At 41.9% G+C, this 18,999-nt stretch overlaps 20 non-coding genes across 20 annotated transcripts; 6 read left to right on the top strand and 14 right to left on the bottom strand.

The window, feature by feature from the left end:
• Positions 1-986: 986 nt before the first annotated feature.
• Positions 987-1,058, bottom strand: TRNAT-UGU (transfer RNA threonine (anticodon UGU)). The gene has a single exon. It is a non-coding gene; the product is annotated as a tRNA-Thr (tRNA).
• A 590-nt stretch (positions 1,059-1,648) lies between these two features.
• TRNAS-GCU (transfer RNA serine (anticodon GCU)) lies at positions 1,649-1,730 on the bottom strand. Its single transcript has one exon. It is a non-coding gene; the product is annotated as a tRNA-Ser (tRNA).
• Positions 1,731-2,019: 289 nt separating this feature from the next.
• On the top strand, positions 2,020-2,114 carry TRNAI-UAU (transfer RNA isoleucine (anticodon UAU)). The gene is made up of 2 exons: positions 2,020-2,057; positions 2,079-2,114. It is a non-coding gene; the product is annotated as a tRNA-Ile (tRNA).
• Positions 2,115-3,284: 1,170 nt separating this feature from the next.
• TRNAT-UGU (transfer RNA threonine (anticodon UGU)) lies at positions 3,285-3,356 on the bottom strand. Its single transcript has one exon. It is a non-coding gene; the product is annotated as a tRNA-Thr (tRNA).
• Positions 3,357-3,946: 590 nt separating this feature from the next.
• Positions 3,947-4,028, bottom strand: TRNAS-GCU (transfer RNA serine (anticodon GCU)). The gene has a single exon. It is a non-coding gene; the product is annotated as a tRNA-Ser (tRNA).
• A 289-nt stretch (positions 4,029-4,317) lies between these two features.
• TRNAI-UAU (transfer RNA isoleucine (anticodon UAU)) lies at positions 4,318-4,412 on the top strand. Its single transcript has 2 exons — positions 4,318-4,355; positions 4,377-4,412. It is a non-coding gene; the product is annotated as a tRNA-Ile (tRNA).
• Positions 4,413-5,596: 1,184 nt separating this feature from the next.
• On the bottom strand, positions 5,597-5,668 carry TRNAT-UGU (transfer RNA threonine (anticodon UGU)). The gene has a single exon. It is a non-coding gene; the product is annotated as a tRNA-Thr (tRNA).
• A 590-nt stretch (positions 5,669-6,258) lies between these two features.
• Positions 6,259-6,340, bottom strand: TRNAS-GCU (transfer RNA serine (anticodon GCU)). The gene has a single exon. It is a non-coding gene; the product is annotated as a tRNA-Ser (tRNA).
• Positions 6,341-6,629: 289 nt separating this feature from the next.
• On the top strand, positions 6,630-6,724 carry TRNAI-UAU (transfer RNA isoleucine (anticodon UAU)). Its single transcript has 2 exons — positions 6,630-6,667; positions 6,689-6,724. It is a non-coding gene; the product is annotated as a tRNA-Ile (tRNA).
• A 1,170-nt stretch (positions 6,725-7,894) lies between these two features.
• Positions 7,895-7,966, bottom strand: TRNAT-UGU (transfer RNA threonine (anticodon UGU)). The gene has a single exon. It is a non-coding gene; the product is annotated as a tRNA-Thr (tRNA).
• Positions 7,967-8,556: 590 nt separating this feature from the next.
• On the bottom strand, positions 8,557-8,638 carry TRNAS-GCU (transfer RNA serine (anticodon GCU)). The gene has a single exon. It is a non-coding gene; the product is annotated as a tRNA-Ser (tRNA).
• A 289-nt stretch (positions 8,639-8,927) lies between these two features.
• On the top strand, positions 8,928-9,022 carry TRNAI-UAU (transfer RNA isoleucine (anticodon UAU)). The gene is made up of 2 exons: positions 8,928-8,965; positions 8,987-9,022. It is a non-coding gene; the product is annotated as a tRNA-Ile (tRNA).
• A 1,176-nt stretch (positions 9,023-10,198) lies between these two features.
• TRNAT-UGU (transfer RNA threonine (anticodon UGU)) lies at positions 10,199-10,270 on the bottom strand. Its single transcript has one exon. It is a non-coding gene; the product is annotated as a tRNA-Thr (tRNA).
• Positions 10,271-10,860: 590 nt separating this feature from the next.
• TRNAS-GCU (transfer RNA serine (anticodon GCU)) lies at positions 10,861-10,942 on the bottom strand. Its single transcript has one exon. It is a non-coding gene; the product is annotated as a tRNA-Ser (tRNA).
• Positions 10,943-11,231: 289 nt separating this feature from the next.
• On the top strand, positions 11,232-11,326 carry TRNAI-UAU (transfer RNA isoleucine (anticodon UAU)). The gene is made up of 2 exons: positions 11,232-11,269; positions 11,291-11,326. It is a non-coding gene; the product is annotated as a tRNA-Ile (tRNA).
• A 1,170-nt stretch (positions 11,327-12,496) lies between these two features.
• Positions 12,497-12,568, bottom strand: TRNAT-UGU (transfer RNA threonine (anticodon UGU)). The gene has a single exon. It is a non-coding gene; the product is annotated as a tRNA-Thr (tRNA).
• Positions 12,569-13,157: 589 nt separating this feature from the next.
• TRNAS-GCU (transfer RNA serine (anticodon GCU)) lies at positions 13,158-13,239 on the bottom strand. Its single transcript has one exon. It is a non-coding gene; the product is annotated as a tRNA-Ser (tRNA).
• A 3,637-nt stretch (positions 13,240-16,876) lies between these two features.
• Positions 16,877-16,948, bottom strand: TRNAT-UGU (transfer RNA threonine (anticodon UGU)). Its single transcript has one exon. It is a non-coding gene; the product is annotated as a tRNA-Thr (tRNA).
• Positions 16,949-17,537: 589 nt separating this feature from the next.
• Positions 17,538-17,619, bottom strand: TRNAS-GCU (transfer RNA serine (anticodon GCU)). The gene has a single exon. It is a non-coding gene; the product is annotated as a tRNA-Ser (tRNA).
• A 289-nt stretch (positions 17,620-17,908) lies between these two features.
• TRNAI-UAU (transfer RNA isoleucine (anticodon UAU)) lies at positions 17,909-18,003 on the top strand. Its single transcript has 2 exons — positions 17,909-17,946; positions 17,968-18,003. It is a non-coding gene; the product is annotated as a tRNA-Ile (tRNA).
• The last annotated feature ends 996 nt before the right edge of the window (positions 18,004-18,999 follow it).

The raw sequence follows: 18,999 nt of genomic DNA, 5'->3' as shown, positions 1-18,999 counted from the left end.
ACACCACATCAGTGCATTTAAAAATTCTTTTGTAGAATAATAAATATGATGAATACATTGTTGTCACGGGATAACCATAAACTGAGGAGCTGCAAACAGTGCTGTGTCAGCTACATACAATACAATTTAACTCAAAGAAATATCAAAAGAAGAGCATCATCATATTAAAGTTTCTAGTCAACATAAGAGTTGCATCTTATGGTGCTTTCTGCTCAGATTGTGCCTCCAATCCCACATTGACTTTTTCAATTCTTTGCAATTTTAAAAAACAATTCCTGCTCAAAGTTAGCTTTTCAAAACCATTGAACCTATTACATTTATTTCTCTAACCTGTGAATGGGGTCCATGTTCTCTTTTCCTCATTCCCATCATGATACTCCCTTTCCGGAAACCAAGTTCACTTCTTTATCCAGCCCACCCATCCAAGGTCACCAAATCTATGAAGCAATTCTGCTTTTTCTCACATTCTCTCCATGTACAAGATACCTTGTTTCAATTGAATGGACAGCAGGAGAGGTGAATATTTATGGTTAGTGGGGGTGGGGTTTTGAAGATTAACCTCATTTGACTAAGAGCCGGGGTATCTGGGAGAAAAAGTATTTTAAGGGGGATGAAGTTCATATCTCCTTGGTGAAATTTCTAGAGCCTTATTTCATCCTTTCTGTGGATGCAGACTCAGTCGGAACAGACGTCCTAGTCCTCGCCCTGCCTTTCAAAGGAACTTTAAATATGCATGGCTTATTTGGCTTTGCCCGGCGGGGCTTGCCCGGCGGGGCTTGCCCGGCGGGGTGAGAATGGCGTTTGTCAGGCGTTCGTCAGGCGATCGGAAGGGGTGAGGCAATAGTTTATGGTTCAATGGTTTTCATGAAGTCTTCTTGATAAGATGAAAGCAGGAAAGGGAAGCTTGTAAATAAGCAAACTTAAGACAAGGTGTGAGTCCTAGAAAGAATGACTCGAAAACAACATACAGAAACACACATATAAAAAGGCCCTGATGAGGCTTGAACTCATGACCCCTGGTTTACAAGACCAGTGCTCTGCCACTGAGCTACAAGGCCGGCCTGCCTGCAGCTTGTAAATCGCAACATGTATTCTTACTGCGGTATGACAATATCTATGATTTTGAGACTCTGTATGGAAATGCAGTTGCATTTGAATGACTACATGCGTGCACAAATCGAAGAGCATGCTTAAGACACTTTTCTTGAAAGTAGGAAAAACTCCATTTTGATTTGAGAACATAAGAGTATTCACATTTATGACCATACTGAAAGCTCTAGAGAGTATGTCCGCAATCAGTGACAGATAGAGAACTCACTTATTAGAAGTGATCTGTCTCTGTGGGGCAGACAAATGTAAACACTCATACACTTGAGACGGCTGAAACTTTAGGAGTAAGAAATGCTTTCTTATCAGTCTATCTATACAAACTGGTTGGAAGGCCAGGAGTGAGGAATAGGCAATCCTCTGGACACTTCATGAAAGATCTAATTTCAATTAAGCACAAAATACTTCCCTTTATTTGACATAAAATGCCATAATGGACTAGTCAGTTGGGCCCTTCTAGTGGATTATGGCAGTGTCTTGAAAGAGAGTGTAATTGTACTTCGAGACATGCTCACCTTCAAAAGAGTGTCTGATGGCTTTCCGACGAAGGTGGGATTCGAACCCACGCGTGCAAAGCACAATGGATTAGCAGTCCATCGCCTTAACCACTCGGCCACCTCGTCTGCCTTAGGGGCCTATATTTCATTTTTGGGGAAATTCTAACTATGTGCTAATTAAAAATAAGCATAAGTTTATCCTAGACTGTGTCAGAACGGCAAATGTATGGGGTGTTCAATAGACAGAGCACATGATATAGCAGAATTATCAAATCTATTCCATTTGGACTGTATTTTTAATAGTCATGATAACGTGCTAGCATGTGAGTCGATCTTGTTCAGTGAATAATGGAGCAGTGCAGTATCTACTTGGTTTGCACTAGATGGCTCAAATGGGGAGAAATGAAAACAGTGAGCTCCAGTGGCGCAATCGGTTAGCGCGCGGTACTTATACAGCAGTACTTGCACTGAGCCATGCCGAGGTTGTGAGTTCGAGCCTCACCTGGAGCAGCTGATTGGTTTTCATAAATCATTTCACTAAAAGTAAAGATTAGACTCAGAATAAAGACGGCTTTTGCTAAAGAGTCTTTACTTCTTTTCAGGATCTGCGTGTCCGACTCCTCCAGGTGCCAAATATCACATATCATATGCGATGCTCCTTATAAAGTTTCCATGATGTGCCATCTTGCATAGCATGCAAACACCACATCAGTGCATTTAAAAATTCTTTTGTAGAATAATAAATATGATGAATACATTGTTGTCACGGGATAACCATAAACTGAGGAGCTGCAAACAGTGCTGTGTCAGCTACATACAATACAATTTAACTCAAAGAAATATCAAAAGAAGAGCATCATCATATTAAAGTTTCTAGTCAACATAAGAGTTGCACCATAGCAGCTTATGGTGCTTTCTGCTCAGATTGTGCCTCCAATCCCACATTGACTTTTTTAATTCTTTGCAATTTTAAAAAACAATTCCTGCTCAAAGTTAGCTTTTCAAAACCATTGAACCTATTACATTTATTTCTCTAACCTGTGAATGTGGTCCATGTTCTCTTTTCCTCATTCCCATCATGATACTCCCTTTCCGGAAACCAAGTTCACTTCTTTATCCAGCCCACCCATTCAAGGTCACCAAATCTATGAAGCAATTCTGCTTTTTCTCACATTCTCTCCATGAACAAGATACCTTGTATCAATTGAATGGACAGCAGGAGAGGTGAATATTTATGGTTAGTGGGGGTGGGGTTTTGAAGATTAACCTCATTTGACTAAGAGCCGGGGTATCTGGGAGAAAAAGTATTTTAAGGGGGATGAAGTTCATATCTCCTTGGTGAAATTTCTAGAGCCTTATTTCATCCTTTCTGTGGATGCAGACTCAGTCGGAACAGACGTCCTAGTCCTCGCTCTGCCTTTCAAAGGAACTTTAAATATGCATGGCTTATTTGGCTTTGCCCGGCAGGGCTTGCCCGGCGGGGTGAGAATGGCGTTTGTCAGGCGTTCGTCAGGCGATCGGAAGGGGTGAGGCAATAGTTTATGGTTCAATGGTTTTCATGAAGTCTTCTTGATAAGATGAAAGCAGGAAAGGGAAGCTTGTCAATAAGCAAACTTAAGACAAGGTGTGAGTCCTAGAAAGAATGACTCGAAAACAACATACAGAAACACACATATAAAAAGGCCCTGATGAGGATTGAACTCATGACCCCTGGTTTACAAGACCAGTGCTCTGCCACTGAGCTACAAGGCCGGCCTGCCTGCAGCTTGTAAATCGCAACATGTATTCTTACTGCGGTATGACAATATCTATGATTTTGAGACTCTGTATGGAAATGCAGTTGCATTTGAATGACTACATGCGTGCACAAATCGAAGAGCATGCTTAAGACACTTTTCTTGAAAGTAGGAAAAACTCCATTTTGATTTGAGAACATAAGAGTATTCACATTTATGACCATACTGAAAGCTCTAGAGAGTATGTCCGCAATCAGTGACAGATAGAGAACTCACTTATTAGAAGTGATCTGTCTCTGTGGGGCAGACAAATGTAAACACTCATACACTTGAGACGGCTGAAACTTTAGGAGTAAGAAATGCTTTCCTATCAGTCTATCTATACAAACTGGTTGGAAGGCCAGGAGTGAGGAATAGGCAATCCTCTGGACACTTCATGAAAGATCTAATTTCAATTAAGCACAAAATACTTCCCTTTATTTGACATAAAATGCCATAATGGACTAGTCAGTTGGGCCCTTCTAGTGGATTATGGCAGTGTCTTGAAAGAGAGTGTAATTGTACTTCGAGACATGCTCACCTTCAAAAGAGTGTCTGATGGCTTTCCGACGAAGGTGGGATTCGAACCCACGCGTGCAGAGCACAATGGATTAGCAGTCCATCGCCTTAACCACTCGGCCACCTCGTCTGCCTTAGGGGCTTATATTTCATTTTTGGGGAAATTCTAACTATGTGCTAATTAAAAATAAGCATAAGTTTATCCTAGACTGTGTCAGAACGGCAAATGTATGGGGTGTTCAATCGACAGAGCACATGATATAGCAGAATTATCAAATCTATTCCATTTGGACTGTATTTTTAATAGTCATGATAACATGCTAGCATGTGAGTCGATCTTGTTCAGTGAATAATGGAGCAGTGCAGTATCTACTTGGTTTGCACTAGATGGCTCAAATGGGGAGAAATGAAAACAGTGAGCTCCAGTGGCGCAATCGGTTAGCGCGCGGTACTTATACAGCAGTACTTGCACTGAGCCATGCCGAGGTTGTGAGTTCGAGCCTCACCTGGAGCAGCTGATTGGTTTTCATAAATCATTTCACTAAAAGTAAAGATTAGACTCAGAATAAAGACGGCTTTTGCTAAAGAGTCTTTACTTCTTTTCAGGATCTGCGTGTCCGACTCCTCCAGGTGCCAAATATCACATATCATATGCGATGCTCCTTATAAAGTTTCCATGATGTGCCATCTTGCATAGCATGCAAACACCACATCAGTGCATTTAAAAATTCTTTTGTAAAATAATAAATATGATGAATACATTGTTGTCACGGGATAACCATAAACTGAGGAGCTGCAAACAGTGCTGTGTCAGCTACATACAATACAATTTAACTCAAAGAAATATCAAAAGAAGAGCATCATCATATTAAAGTTTCTAGTCAACATAAGAGTTGCACCATAGCAGCTTATGGTGCTTTCTGCTCAGATTGTGCCTCCAATCCCACATTGACTTTTTTAATTCTTTGCAATTTTAAAAAACAATTCCTGCTCAAAGTTAGCTTTTCAAAACCATTGAACCTATTACATTTATTTCTCTAACCTGTGAATGGGGTCCATGTTCTCTTTTCCTCATTCCCATCATGATACTCCCTTTCCGGAAACCAAGTTCACTTCTTTATCCAGCCCACCCATCCAAGGTCACCAAATCTATGAAGCAATTCTGCTTTTTCTCACATTCTCTCCATGTACAAGATACCTTGTTTCAATTGAATGGACAGCAGGAGAGGTGAATATTTATGGTTAGTGGGGGTGGGGTTTTGAAGATTAACCTCATTTGACTAAGAGCCGGGGTATCTGGGAGAAAAAGTATTTTAAGGGGGATGAAGTTCATATCTCCTTGGTGAAATTTCTAGAGCCTTATTTCATCCTTTCTGTGGATGCAGACTCAGTCGGAACAGACGTCCTAGTCCTCGCCCTGCCTTTCAAAGGAACTTTAAATATGCATGGCTTATTTGGCTTTGCCCGGCGGGGCTTGCCCGGCGGGGCTTGCCCGGCGGGGTGAGAATGGCGTTTGTCAGGCGTTCGTCAGGCGATCGGAAGGGGTGAGGCAATAGTTTATGGTTCAATGGTTTTCATGAAGTCTTCTTGATAAGATGAAAGCAGGAAAGGGAAGCTTGTAAATAAGCAAACTTAAGACAAGGTGTGAGTCCTAGAAAGAATGACTCGAAAACAACATACAGAAACACACATATAAAAAGGCCCTGATGAGGCTTGAACTCATGACCCCTGGTTTACAAGACCAGTGCTCTGCCACTGAGCTACAAGGCCGGCCTGCCTGCAGTTTGTAAATCGCAACATGTATTCTTACTGCGGTATGACGATATCTATGATTTTGAGACTCTGTATGGAAATGCAGTTGCATTTGAATGACTACATGCGTGCACAAATCGAAGAGCATGCTTAAGACACTTTTCTTGAAAGTAGGAAAAACTCCATTTTGATTTGAGAACATAAGAGTATTCACATTTATGACCATACTGAAAGCTCTAGAGAGTATGTCCGCAATCAGTGACAGATAGAGAACTCACTTATTAGAAGTGATCTGTCTCTGTGGGGCAGACAAATGTAAACACTCATACACTTGAGACGGCTGAAACTTTAGGAGTAAGAAATGCTTTCTTATCAGTCTATCTATCCAAACTGGTTGGAAGGCCAGGAGTGAGGAATAGGCAATCCTCTGGACACTTCATGAAAGATCTAATTTCAATTAAGCACAAAATACTTCCCTTTATTTGACATAAAATGCCATAATGGACTAGTCAGTTGGGCCCTTCTAGTGGATTATGGCAGTGTCTTGAAAGAGAGTGTAATTGTACTTCGAGACATGCTCACCTTCAAAAGAGTGTCTGATGGCTTTCCGACGAAGGTGGGATTCGAACCCACGCGTGCAAAGCACAATGGATTAGCAGTCCATCGCCTTAACCACTCGGCCACCTCGTCTGCCTTAGGGGCCTATATTTCATTTTTGGGGAAATTCTAACTATGTGCTAATTAAAAATAAGCATAAGTTTATCCTAGACTGTGTCAGAACGGCAAATGTATGGGGTGTTCAATAGACAGAGCACATGATATAGCAGAATTATCAAATCTATTCCATTTGGACTGTATTTTTAATAGTCATGATAACGTGCTAGCATGTGAGTCGATCTTGTTCAGTGAATAATGGAGCAGTGCAGTATCTACTTGGTTTGCACTAGATGGCTCAAATGGGGAGAAATGAAAACAGTGAGCTCCAGTGGCGCAATCGGTTAGCGCGCGGTACTTATACAGCAGTACTTGCACTGAGCCATGCCGAGGTTGTGAGTTCGAGCCTCACCTGGAGCAGCTGATTGGTTTTCATAAATCATTTCACTAAAAGTAAAGATTAGACTCAGAATAAAGACGGCTTTTGCTAAAGAGTCTTTACTTCTTTTCAGGATCTGCGTGTCCGACTCCTCCAGGTGCCAAATATCACATATCATATGCGATGCTCCTTATAAAGTTTCCATGATGTGCCATCTTGCATAGCATGCAAACACCACATCAGTGCATTTAAAAATTCTTTTGTAGAATAATAAATATGATGAATACATTGTTGTCACGGGATAACCATAAACTGAGGAGCTGCAAACAGTGCTGTGTCAGCTACATACAATACAATTTAACTCAAAGAAATATCAAAAGAAGAGCATCATCATATTAAAGTTTCTAGTCAACATAAGAGTTGCACCATAGCAGCTTATGGTGCTTTCTGCTCAGATTGTGCCTCCAATCCCACATTGACTTTTTTAATTCTTTGCAATTTTAAAAAACAATTCCTGCTCAAAGTTAGCTTTTCAAAACCATTGAACCTATTACATTTATTTCTCTAACCTGTGAATGTGGTCCATGTTCTCTTTTCCTCATTCCCATCATGATACTCCCTTTCCGGAAACCAAGTTCACTTCTTTATCCAGCCCACCCATCCAAGGTCACCAAATCTATGAAGCAATTCTGCTTTTTCTCACATTCTCTCCATGTACAAGATACCTTGTATCAATTGAATGGACAGCAGGAGAGGTGAATATTTATGGTTAGTGGGGGTGGGGTTTTGAAGATTAACCTCATTTGACTAAGAGCCGGGGTATCTGGGAGAAAAAGTATTTTAAGGGGGATGAAGTTCATATCTCCTTGGTGAAATTTCTAGAGCCTTATTTCATCCTTTCTGTGGATGCAGACTCAGTCGGAACAGACGTCCTAGTCCTCGCTCTGCCTTTCAAAGGAACTTTAAATATGCATGGCTTATTTGGCTTTGCCCGGCAGGGCTTGCCCGGCGGGGTGAGAATGGCGTTTGTCAGGCGTTCGTCAGGCGATCGGAAGGGGTGAGGCAATAGTTTATGGTTCAATGGTTTTCATGAAGACTTCTTGATAAGATGAAAGCAGGAAAGGGAAGCTTGTCAATAAGCAAACTTAAAACAAGGTGTGAGTCCTAGAAAGAATGACTCGAAAACAACATACAGAAACACACATATAAAAAGGCCCTGATGAGGCTTGAACTCATGACCCCTGGTTTACAAGACCAGTGCTCTGCCACTGAGCTACAAGGCCGGCCTGCCTGCAGTTTGTAAATCGCAACATGTATTCTTACTGCGGTATGACGATATCTATGATTTTGAGACTCTGTATGGAAATGCAGTTGCATTTGAATGACTACATGCGTGCACAAATCGAAGAGCATGCTTAAGACACTTTTCTTGAAAGTAGGAACAACTCCATTTTGATTTGAGAACATAAGAGTATTCACATTTATGACCATACTGAAAGCTCTAGAGAGTATGTCCGCAATCAGTGACAGATAGAGAACTCACTTATTAGAAGTGATCTGTCTCTGTGGGGCAGACAAATGTAAACATTCATACACTTGAGACGGCTGAAACTTTAGGAGTAAGAAATGCTTTCTTGTCAGTCTATCTATCCAAACTGGTTGGAAGGCCAGGAGTGAGGAATAGGCAAACCTCTGGACACTTCATGAAAGATCTAATTTCAATTAAGCACAAAATACTTCCCTTTATTTGACATAAAATGCCATAATGGACTAGTCAGTTGGGCCCTTCTAGTGGATTATGGCAGTGTCTTGAAAGAGAGTGTAATTGTACTTCGAGACATGCTCACCTTCAAAAGAGTGTCTGATGGCTTTCTGACGAAGGTGGGATTCGAACCCATGCGTGCAGAGCACAATGGATTAGCAGTCCATAGCCTTAACCACTCGGCCACCTCGTCTGCCTTAGGGGCCTATATTTCATTTTTGGGGAAATTCTAACTATGTGCTAATTAAAAATAAGCATAAGTTTATCCTAGACTGTGTCAGAACGGCAAATGTATGGGGTGTTCAATAGACAGAGCACATGATATAGCAGAATTATCAAATCTATTCCATTTGGACTGTATTTTTAATAGTCATGATAACATGCTAGCATGTGAGTCGATCTTGTTCAGTGAATAATGGAGCAGTGCAGTATCTACTTGGTTTGCACTAGATGGCTCAAATGGGGAGAAATGAAAACAGTGAGCTCCAGTGGCGCAATCGGTTAGCGTGCGGTACTTATAGAGCAGTACTTGCACTGAGCCATGCCGAGGTTGTGAGTTCGAGCCTCACCTGGAGCAGCTGATTGGTTTTCATAAATCATTTCACTAAAAGTAAAGATTAGACTCAGAATAAAGACGGCTTTTGCTAAAGAGTCTTTACTTCTTTTCAGGATCTGCGTGTCCGACTCCTCCAGGTGCCAAATATCACATATCATATGCGATGCTCCTTATAAAGTTTCCATGATGTGCCATCTTGCATAGCATGCAAACACCACATCAGTGCATTTAAAAATTCTTTTGTAGAATAATAAATATGATGAATACATTGTTGTCACGGGATAACCATAAACTGAGGAGCTGCAAACAGTGCTGTGTCAGCTACATACAATACAATTTAACTCAAAGAAATATCAAAAGAAGAGCATCATCATATTAAAGTTTCTAGTCAACATAAGAGTTGCATCTTATGGTGCTTTCTGCTCAGATTGTGCCTCCAATCCCACATTGACTTTTTCAATTCTTTGCAATTTTAAAAAACAATTCCTGCTCAAAGTTAGCTTTTCAAAACCATTGAACCTATTACATTTATTTCTCTAACCTGTGAATGGGGTCCATGTTCTCTTTTCCTCATTCCCATCATGATACTCCCTTTCCGGAAACCAAGTTCACTTCTTTATCCAGCCCACCCATCCAAGGTCACCAAATCTATGAAGCAATTCTGCTTTTTCTCACATTCTCTCCATGTACAAGATACCTTGTTTCAATTGAATGGACAGCAGGAGAGGTGAATATTTATGGTTAGTGGGGGTGGGGTTTTGAAGATTAACCTCATTTGACTAAGAGCCGGGGTATCTGGGAGAAAAAGTATTTTAAGGGGGATGAAGTTCATATCTCCTTGGTGAAATTTCTAGAGCCTTATTTCATCCTTTCTGTGGATGCAGACTCAGTCGGAACAGACGTCCTAGTCCTCGCCCTGCCTTTCAAAGGAACTTTAAATATGCATGGCTTATTTGGCTTTGCCCGGCGGGGCTTGCCCGGCGGGGCTTGCCCGGCGGGGTGAGAATGGCGTTTGTCAGGCGTTCGTCAGGCGATCGGAAGGGGTGAGGCAATAGTTTATGGTTCAATGGTTTTCATGAAGTCTTCTTGATAAGATGAAAGCAGGAAAGGGAAGCTTGTAAATAAGCAAACTTAAGACAAGGTGTGAGTCCTAGAAAGAATGACTCGAAAACAACATACAGAAACACACATATAAAAAGGCCCTGATGAGGCTTGAACTCATGACCCCTGGTTTACAAGACCAGTGCTCTGCCACTGAGCTACAAGGCCGGCCTGCCTGCAGCTTGTAAATCGCAACATGTATTCTTACTGCGGTATGACAATATCTATGATTTTGAGACTCTGTATGGAAATGCAGTTGCATTTGAATGACTACATGCGTGCACAAATCGAAGAGCATGCTTAAGACACTTTTCTTGAAAGTAGGAAAAACTCCATTTTGATTTGAGAACATAAGAGTATTCACATTTATGACCATACTGAAAGCTCTAGAGAGTATGTCCGCAATCAGTGACAGATAGAGAACTCACTTATTAGAAGTGATCTGTCTCTGTGGGGCAGACAAATGTAAACACTCATACACTTGAGACGGCTGAAACTTTAGGAGTAAGAAATGCTTTCTTATCAGTCTATCTATACAAACTGGTTGGAAGGCCAGGAGTGAGGAATAGGCAATCCTCTGGACACTTCATGAAAGATCTAATTTCAATTAAGCACAAAATACTTCCCTTTATTTGACATAAAATGCCATAATGGACTAGTCAGTTGGGCCCTTCTAGTGGATTATGGCAGTGTCTTGAAAGAGAGTGTAATTGTACTTCGAGACATGCTCACCTTCAAAAGAGTGTCTGATGGCTTTCCGACGAAGGTGGGATTCGAACCCACGCGTGCAAAGCACAATGGATTAGCAGTCCATCGCCTTAACCACTCGGCCACCTCGTCTGCCTTAGGGGCCTATATTTCATTTTTGGGGAAATTCTAACTATGTGCTAATTAAAAATAAGCATAAGTTTATCCTAGACTGTGTCAGAACGGCAAATGTATGGGGTGTTCAATAGACAGAGCACATGATATAGCAGAATTATCAAATCTATTCCATTTGGACTGTATTTTTAATAGTCATGATAACGTGCTAGCATGTGAGTCGATCTTGTTCAGTGAATAATGGAGCAGTGCAGTATCTACTTGGTTTGCACTAGATGGCTCAAATGGGGAGAAATGAAAACAGTGAGCTCCAGTGGCGCAATCGGTTAGCGCGCGGTACTTATACAGCAGTACTTGCACTGAGCCATGCCGAGGTTGTGAGTTCGAGCCTCACCTGGAGCAGCTGATTGGTTTTCATAAATCATTTCACTAAAAGTAAAGATTAGACTCAGAATAAAGACGGCTTTTGCTAAAGAGTCTTTACTTCTTTTCAGGATCTGCGTGTCCGACTCCTCCAGGTGCCAAATATCACATATCATATGCGATGCTCCTTATAAAGTTTCCATGATGTGCCATCTTGCATAGCATGCAAACACCACATCAGTGCATTTAAAAATTCTTTTGTAGAATAATAAATATGATGAATACATTGTTGTCACGGGATAACCATAAACTGAGGAGCTGCAAACAGTGCTGTGTCAGCTACATACAATACAATTTAACTCAAAGAAATATCAAAAGAAGAGCATCATCATATTAAAGTTTCTAGTCAACATAAGAGTTGCACCATAGCAGCTTATGGTGCTTTCTGCTCAGATTGTGCCTCCAATCCCACATTGACTTTTTTAATTCTTTGCAATTTTAAAAAACAATTCCTGCTCAAAGTTAGCTTTTCAAAACCATTGAACCTATTACATTTATTTCTCTAACCTGTGAATGTGGTCCATGTTCTCTTTTCCTCATTCCCATCATGATACTCCCTTTCCGGAAACCAAGTTCACTTCTTTATCCAGCCCACCCATTCAAGGTCACCAAATCTATGAAGCAATTCTGCTTTTTCTCACATTCTCTCCATGAACAAGATACCTTGTATCAATTGAATGGACAGCAGGAGAGGTGAATATTTATGGTTAGTGGGGGTGGGGTTTTGAAGATTAACCTCATTTGACTAAGAGCCGGGGTATCTGGGAGAAAAAGTATTTTAAGGGGGATGAAGTTCATATCTCCTTGGTGAAATTTCTAGAGCCTTATTTCATCCTTTCTGTGGATGCAGACTCAGTCGGAACAGACGTCCTAGTCCTCGCTCTGCCTTTCAAAGGAACTTTAAATATGCATGGCTTATTTGGCTTTGCCCGGCAGGGCTTGCCCGGCGGGGTGAGAATGGCGTTTGTCAGGCGTTCGTCAGGCGATCGGAAGGGGTGAGGCAATAGTTTATGGTTCAATGGTTTTCATGAAGTCTTCTTGATAAGATGAAAGCAGGAAAGGGAAGCTTGTCAATAAGCAAACTTAAGACAAGGTGTGAGTCCTAGAAAGAATGACTCGAAAACAACATACAGAAACACACATATAAAAAGGCCCTGATGAGGATTGAACTCATGACCCCTGGTTTACAAGACCAGTGCTCTGCCACTGAGCTACAAGGCCGGCCTGCCTGCAGCTTGTAAATCGCAACATGTATTCTTACTGCGGTATGACAATATCTATGATTTTGAGACTCTGTATGGAAATGCAGTTGCATTTGAATGACTACATGCGTGCACAAATCGAAGAGCATGCTTAAGACACTTTTCTTGAAAGTAGGAAAAACTCCATTTTGATTTGAGAACATAAGAGTATTCACATTTATGACCATACTGAAAGCTCTAGAGAGTATGTCCGCAATCAGTGACAGATAGAGAACTCACTTATTAGAAGTGATCTGTCTCTGTGGGGCAGACAAATGTAAACACTCATACACTTGAGACGGCTGAAACTTTAGGAGTAAGAAATGCTTTCCTATCAGTCTATCTATACAAACTGGTTGGAAGGCCAGGAGTGAGGAATAGGCAATCCTCTGGACACTTCATGAAAGATCTAATTTCAATTAAGCACAAAATACTTCCCTTTATTTGACATAAATGCCATAATGGAATAGTCAGTTGGGCCCTTCTAGTGGATTATGGCAGTGTCTTGAAAGAGAGTGTAATTGTACTACGAGACATGCTCACCTTCAAAAGAGTGTCTGATGGCTTTCCGACGAAGGTGGGATTCGAACCCACGCGTGCAGAGCACAACGGATTAGCAGTCCATCGCCTCAACCACTCGGCCACCTCGTCTGCCTTAGGGGCTTATATTTCATTTTTGGTGAAATTCTAACTATGTGCTAATTAAAAATAAGCATAAGTTTATCCTAGACTGTGTCAGAATGGCAAATGTATGGGGTGTTCAATAGACAGAGCACACGATATAGCAGAATTATCAAATCTATTCCATTTGGACTGTATTTTTAATAGTCATGATAACATGCTAGCATGTGAGTCGATCTTGCACAGTGAATAATGGAGCAGTGCAGTATCTACTTGGTTAGCACTAGATGGCTCAAATGGGGAGAAATGAAAACAGTAAGCTCCAGTGGCGCAATCGGTTAGCGCGCGGTACTTATACACAGGGCCGGACTGGGAACTGAAAGCAGCCCTGGCAAATTTTGTCAGACCAGCCCCCATCTGTCGCGTAGCGAACCAGCCCCCGTCCGGCGTAAAAGCTCAAACTGTTGAGGGACTTCAAAAGTCAGCCTTGTTAACAGAGCCTACATGCATTAAGTAAACCCTACACAACATCAGAGCCTGTTTTCTTTTTGTTAAATATAACCCGTCATAAATATACCAATCCATGTTCAGTCTGGCACCATTGCTTCATTTTGAAATTGCACTTGGGAGGACAGCAGGGTGATTAGAAGACAACATGTGTGTTAAGCTTACGGTCTAGCATTTTCACATTAACTGGAGGACCTTTTCCACTCACTTAGGTTTCAAGTTCCAAGCCTATACAGTAGGACACACACTACTCAAACTTTCAACCTTCACCTACGGCCCTTCGCTTGGAATCCTGTTTCAACTACCCCAGGCCCACAGTGTAAGGCGCAGAGATCAATATTGTCTAATTCAGGCCTACCTTTCCTCAGCCAGGTTTGTACTTGCTTAGTTAGTGTTTTTTCAGTGTCACAGTTCACCATTTCAACGTTAGCTAACAAATGGTTAACATCTCAGAGTCCATGCTGTTAAATCATCAAAGCTTAACATTACAACATTCTCTATCAATGGACTTCCTTTCGCCGCTTACAGTCCTCGAGCTCATGAGTCATGATGCATAAATCTCAGTGCTCAAAATGTCAACATTTTCTGATAATCGATTTCCTTTCATTTGCTAATATCCCCGCTTCTATTTGCTAGGGCGATGCACATGGGCATGATGCCTCAAGTTAAACGTGGCACTTTACCTACCCTCGTACCCCGTACATTCCGTTTCTAATTGTATGGGGAACTAAGTTACAGTATGTTATCTGGTCGTGGCTCCACACAAGTGTTAATATTATTCACTTCACTTTTGAATCACGGACAAATAATCGGACAGGAATTCGGTACCTGAGCCTTGTGTTTGTTTCTGCTCATTAACGACGGCGGGTTCACTCTCATTTCGGTGTGACACTGATGAGGCAAAACTTCTATTTTTGGAGAGTGTATTCAAAAATTGTGAAAAGAGGCAGCGATTTAGAGATAAAGGAGCGCCTTCTTGCTTGCCCCGTGTCACTTTATGGTCAAAACAATGTCTTAAACTGGCCAGATGACAGCGTGAGACTGATATTTTGAAGTGTTACATAATGCACAGCAACGGATAACGTGGGAACTTTAAGGAAGAAAGCTCGAAATGACATCATACCATAATCTCATTCTTACATCTGCATCTTTCCAGTAGATCGTGGCCAGGCCTGATCGTGGGCCGCATTCTGTGCCTAAAAACTTCAGACCACCTTACACCGACCACGCTGTCTGGTCACTACACTGGGCTTGATGACATCAGCAAAAAGCCCGGCATTAGATAAGAATGGCTGTCTCTCTAGATTTAAAGAAGGCTCTTCCCAATGGCTGGTTGACCTCCGACCCGTTACTGCGCCAGACTTGCCCGTGCAGCACACGACGATCCGGGCAGCTTTTGGCATGTGATACAGGCTCACTGAAGAAGCAAGCAAGGGCAAGGCTGAACAAGGCTCTAGCTGACGAGAGGCCTCAAGTAACATACAGAGCTGTGCATATACGGTCAGTGGTAATTTACCTCTGGCACTGAGTGGCCGTATATGCACAGCACAGCTCTGTATGTTACACACTGGTAACGCGGTCGGATTGGAATCATAATTTATCTTCCTCCGTCCAGACCACCACCACTGCGCGACGCCCCGCCCGCAAACTGTTTCTCCTCCTCCTGAAAAGTTTGTTTAGGTTGCACTTGCAGTGCAAACGAAACAGTCACCTCACCGGTCAATCAGGCTTGCTGTTGGCGCCACGAGTCACACGACACGACACCTGGTGACTTCTTCTCTGAAGTGAGAGTGACGCTGTGACGCCGACGGTCGGATCGAAAATCGGCCCCCAGACACACAACCGGCCCCCTGATCCAAAACCGGCCCCCACCCCCTCCAGCCTACCGGGGGATTGCCCGGTGCCCGAAAGCACCAGTCCGGCCCTGCTTATACAGCAGTACTTGCACTGAGCCATGCCGAGGTTGTGAGTTCGAGCCTCACCTGGAGCAGTTGATTGGTTTTCATAAACCATTTCACTAAAAGTAAAGATTAGACTCAGAATAAAGACGGCTCTTGCTAGAGAGTCTTAACTTCTTTTCAGGATCTGCGTGTCCGACTCCTCCAGGTGCCAAATATCACATATCCTATGCGATGCTCCTTATAAACATTCAATGATGTACCATCTTGCATAGCATGCAAACACCACATCAGTGCATTTAAAAATACTTTTGTAGAATAATAAATATGATGAATACATTGTTGTCACGGGATAACCATAAACTGAGGAGCTGCAAACAGTACTGTGTCAGCTACATACAATAAAATTTAACTCAAAGAAATATCAAAAGAAGAGCATCATCATATTAAAGTTTCTAGTCAACATAAGAGTTGCACCATAGCAGCTTATGGTGCTTTCTGCTCAGATTGTGCCTCCAATCCCACATTGACCTTTTTAGTTCTTTGCAATTTTAAAAAACAATTCCTGCTCAAAGCTAGCTTTTCAAAACCATTCAACCTATTACATTTATTTCTCTAACCTGTGAATGTGGTCCATGTTCTCTTTTCCTCATTCCCATCATGATACTCCCTTTCCGGAAACCAAGTTCACTTCTTTATCCAGCCCACCCATCCAAGGTCACCAAATCTATGAAGCAATTCTGCTTTTTCTCACATTCTCTCCATGTACAAGATACCTTGTATCAATTGAATGGACAGCAGGAGAGGTGAATATTTATGGTTAGTGGGGGTGGGGTTTTGAAGATTAACCTCATTTGACTAAGAGCCAGGGTATCTGGGAGAAAAAGTATTTTAAGGGGGATGAAGTTCATATCTCCTTGGTGAAATTTCTAGAGCCTTATTTCATCCTTTCTGTGGATGCAGACTCAGTCGGAACAGACGTCCTAGTCCTCGCTCTGCCTTTCAAAGGAACTTTAAATATGCATGGCTTATTTGGCTTTGCCCGGCAGGGCTTGCCCGGCGGGGTGAGAATGGCGTTTGTCAGGCGTTCGTCAGGCGATCGGAAGGGGTGAGGCAATAGTTTATGGTTCAATGGTTTTCATGAAGTCTTCTTGATAAGATGAAAGCAGGAAAGGGAAGCTTGTCAATAAGCAAACTTAAGACAAGGTGTGACTCCTAGAAAGAATGACTTGAAAACAACATACAGAAACACACATATAAAAAGGCCCTGATGAGGCTTGAACTCATGACCCCTGGTTTACAAGACCAGTGCTCTGCCACTGAGCTACAAGGCCGGTCTGCCTGCAGTTTGTAAATCGCAACATGTATTCTTACTGCGGTATGAAGATATCTATGATTTTGAGACTCTGTATGGAAATGCAGTTGCATTTGAATGTCTACATGTGTGCACAAATCGAAGAGCATGCTTAAGACACATTTCTTGAAAGTAGGAAAAACTCCATTTTGATTTGAGAACATAAGAGTATTCACATTTATGACCATACTGAAAGCTCTACTGAGTATGTCCGCAATCAGTGACAGATAGAGAACTCACTTATTAGAAGTGATCTGTCTCTGTGGGGCAGACAAATGTAAACACGCATACACTTGAGACGGCTGAAACTTTAGGAGTAAGAAATGCTTTCTTATCAGTCTATCTATCCAAACTGGTTGGAAGGCCAGGAGTGAGGAATAGGCAATCCTCTGGACACTTCATGAAAGATCTAATTTCAATTAAGCACAAAATACTTCCCTTTATTTGACATAAATGCCATAATGGAATAGTCAGTTGGGCCCTTCTAGTGGATTATGGCAGTGTCTTGAAAGAGAGTGTAATTGTACTACGAGACATGCTCACCTTCAAAAGAGTGTCTGATGGCTTTCCGACGAAGGTGGGATTCGAACCCACGCGTGCAGAGCACAATGGATTAGCAGTCCATCGCCTTAACCACTCGGCCACCTCGTCTGCCTTAGGGGCCTATATTTCATTTTTGGTGAAATTCTAACTATGTGCTAATTAAAAATAAGCATAAGTTTATCCTAGACTGTGTCAGAATGGCAAATGTATGGGGTGTTCAATAGACAGAGCACACGATATAGCAGAATTATCAAATCTATTCCATTTGGACTGTATTTTTAATAGTCATGATAACATGCTAGCATGTGAGTCGATCTTGCACAGTGAATAATGGAGCAGTGCAGTATCTACTTGGTTAGCACTAGATGGCTCAAATGGGGAGAAATGAAAACAGTAAGCTCCAGTGGCGCAATCGGTTAGCGCGCGGTACTTATACAGCAGTACTTGCACTGAGCCATGCCGAGGTTGTGAGTTCGAGCCTCACCTGGAGCAGTTGATTGGTTTTCGTAAACCATTTCACTAAAAGTAAAGATTAGACTCAGAATAAAGACGGCTCTTGCTAGAGAGTCTTAACTTCTTTTCAGGATCTGCGTGTCCGACTCCTCCAGGTGCCAAATATCACATATCCTATGCGATGCTCCTTATAAACATTCAATGATGTACCATCTTGCATAGCATGCAAACACCACATCAGTGCATTTAAAAATACTTTTGTAGAATAATAAATATGATGAATACATTGTTGTCACGGGATAACCATACACTGAGGAGCTGCAAATAGTACTGTGTCAGCTACATACAATAAAATTTAACTCAAAGAAATATCAAAAGAAGAGCATCATCATATTAAAGTTTCTAGTCAACATAAGAGTTGCACCATAGCAGCTTATGGTGCTTTCTGCTCAGATTGTGCCTCCAATCCCACATTGACTTTTTTAGTTCTTTGCAATTTTAAAAAACAATTCCTGCTGAAAGCTAGCTTTTCAAAACCATTCAACCTATTACATTTATTTCTCTAACCTGTGAATGTGGTCCATGTTCTCTTTTCCTCATTCCCATCATGATACTCCCTTTCCGGAAACCAAGTTCACTTCTTTATCCAGCCCACCCATCCAAGGTCACCAAATCTATGAAGCAATTCTGCTTTTTCTCACATTCTCTCCATGTACAAGATACCTTGTATCAATTGAATGGACAGCAGGAGAGGTGAATATTTATGGTTAGTGGGGGTGGGGTTTTGAAGATTAACCTCATTTGACTAAGAGCCGGGGTATCTGGGAGAAAAAGTATTTTAAGGGGGATGAAGTTCATATCTCCTTGGTGAAATTTCTAGAGCCTTATTTCATCCTTTCTGTGGATGCAGACTCAGTCGGAACAGACGTCCTAGTCCTCGCTCTGCCTTTCAAAGGAACTTTAAATATGCATGGCTTATTTGGCTTTGCCCGGCAGGGCTTGCCCGGCGGGGTGAGAATGGCGTTCGTCAGGCGA

Source organism: Lissotriton vulgaris, chromosome 5, assembly GCF_964263255.1.
Source record: "Lissotriton vulgaris chromosome 5, aLisVul1.2, whole genome shotgun sequence".
Taxonomy (NCBI): domain Eukaryota; kingdom Metazoa; phylum Chordata; class Amphibia; order Caudata; family Salamandridae; genus Lissotriton; species Lissotriton vulgaris.
The sequence above is the reverse complement of the archived record's forward strand: the minus strand, read 5'-3'. Positions and strand labels throughout refer to the sequence as shown.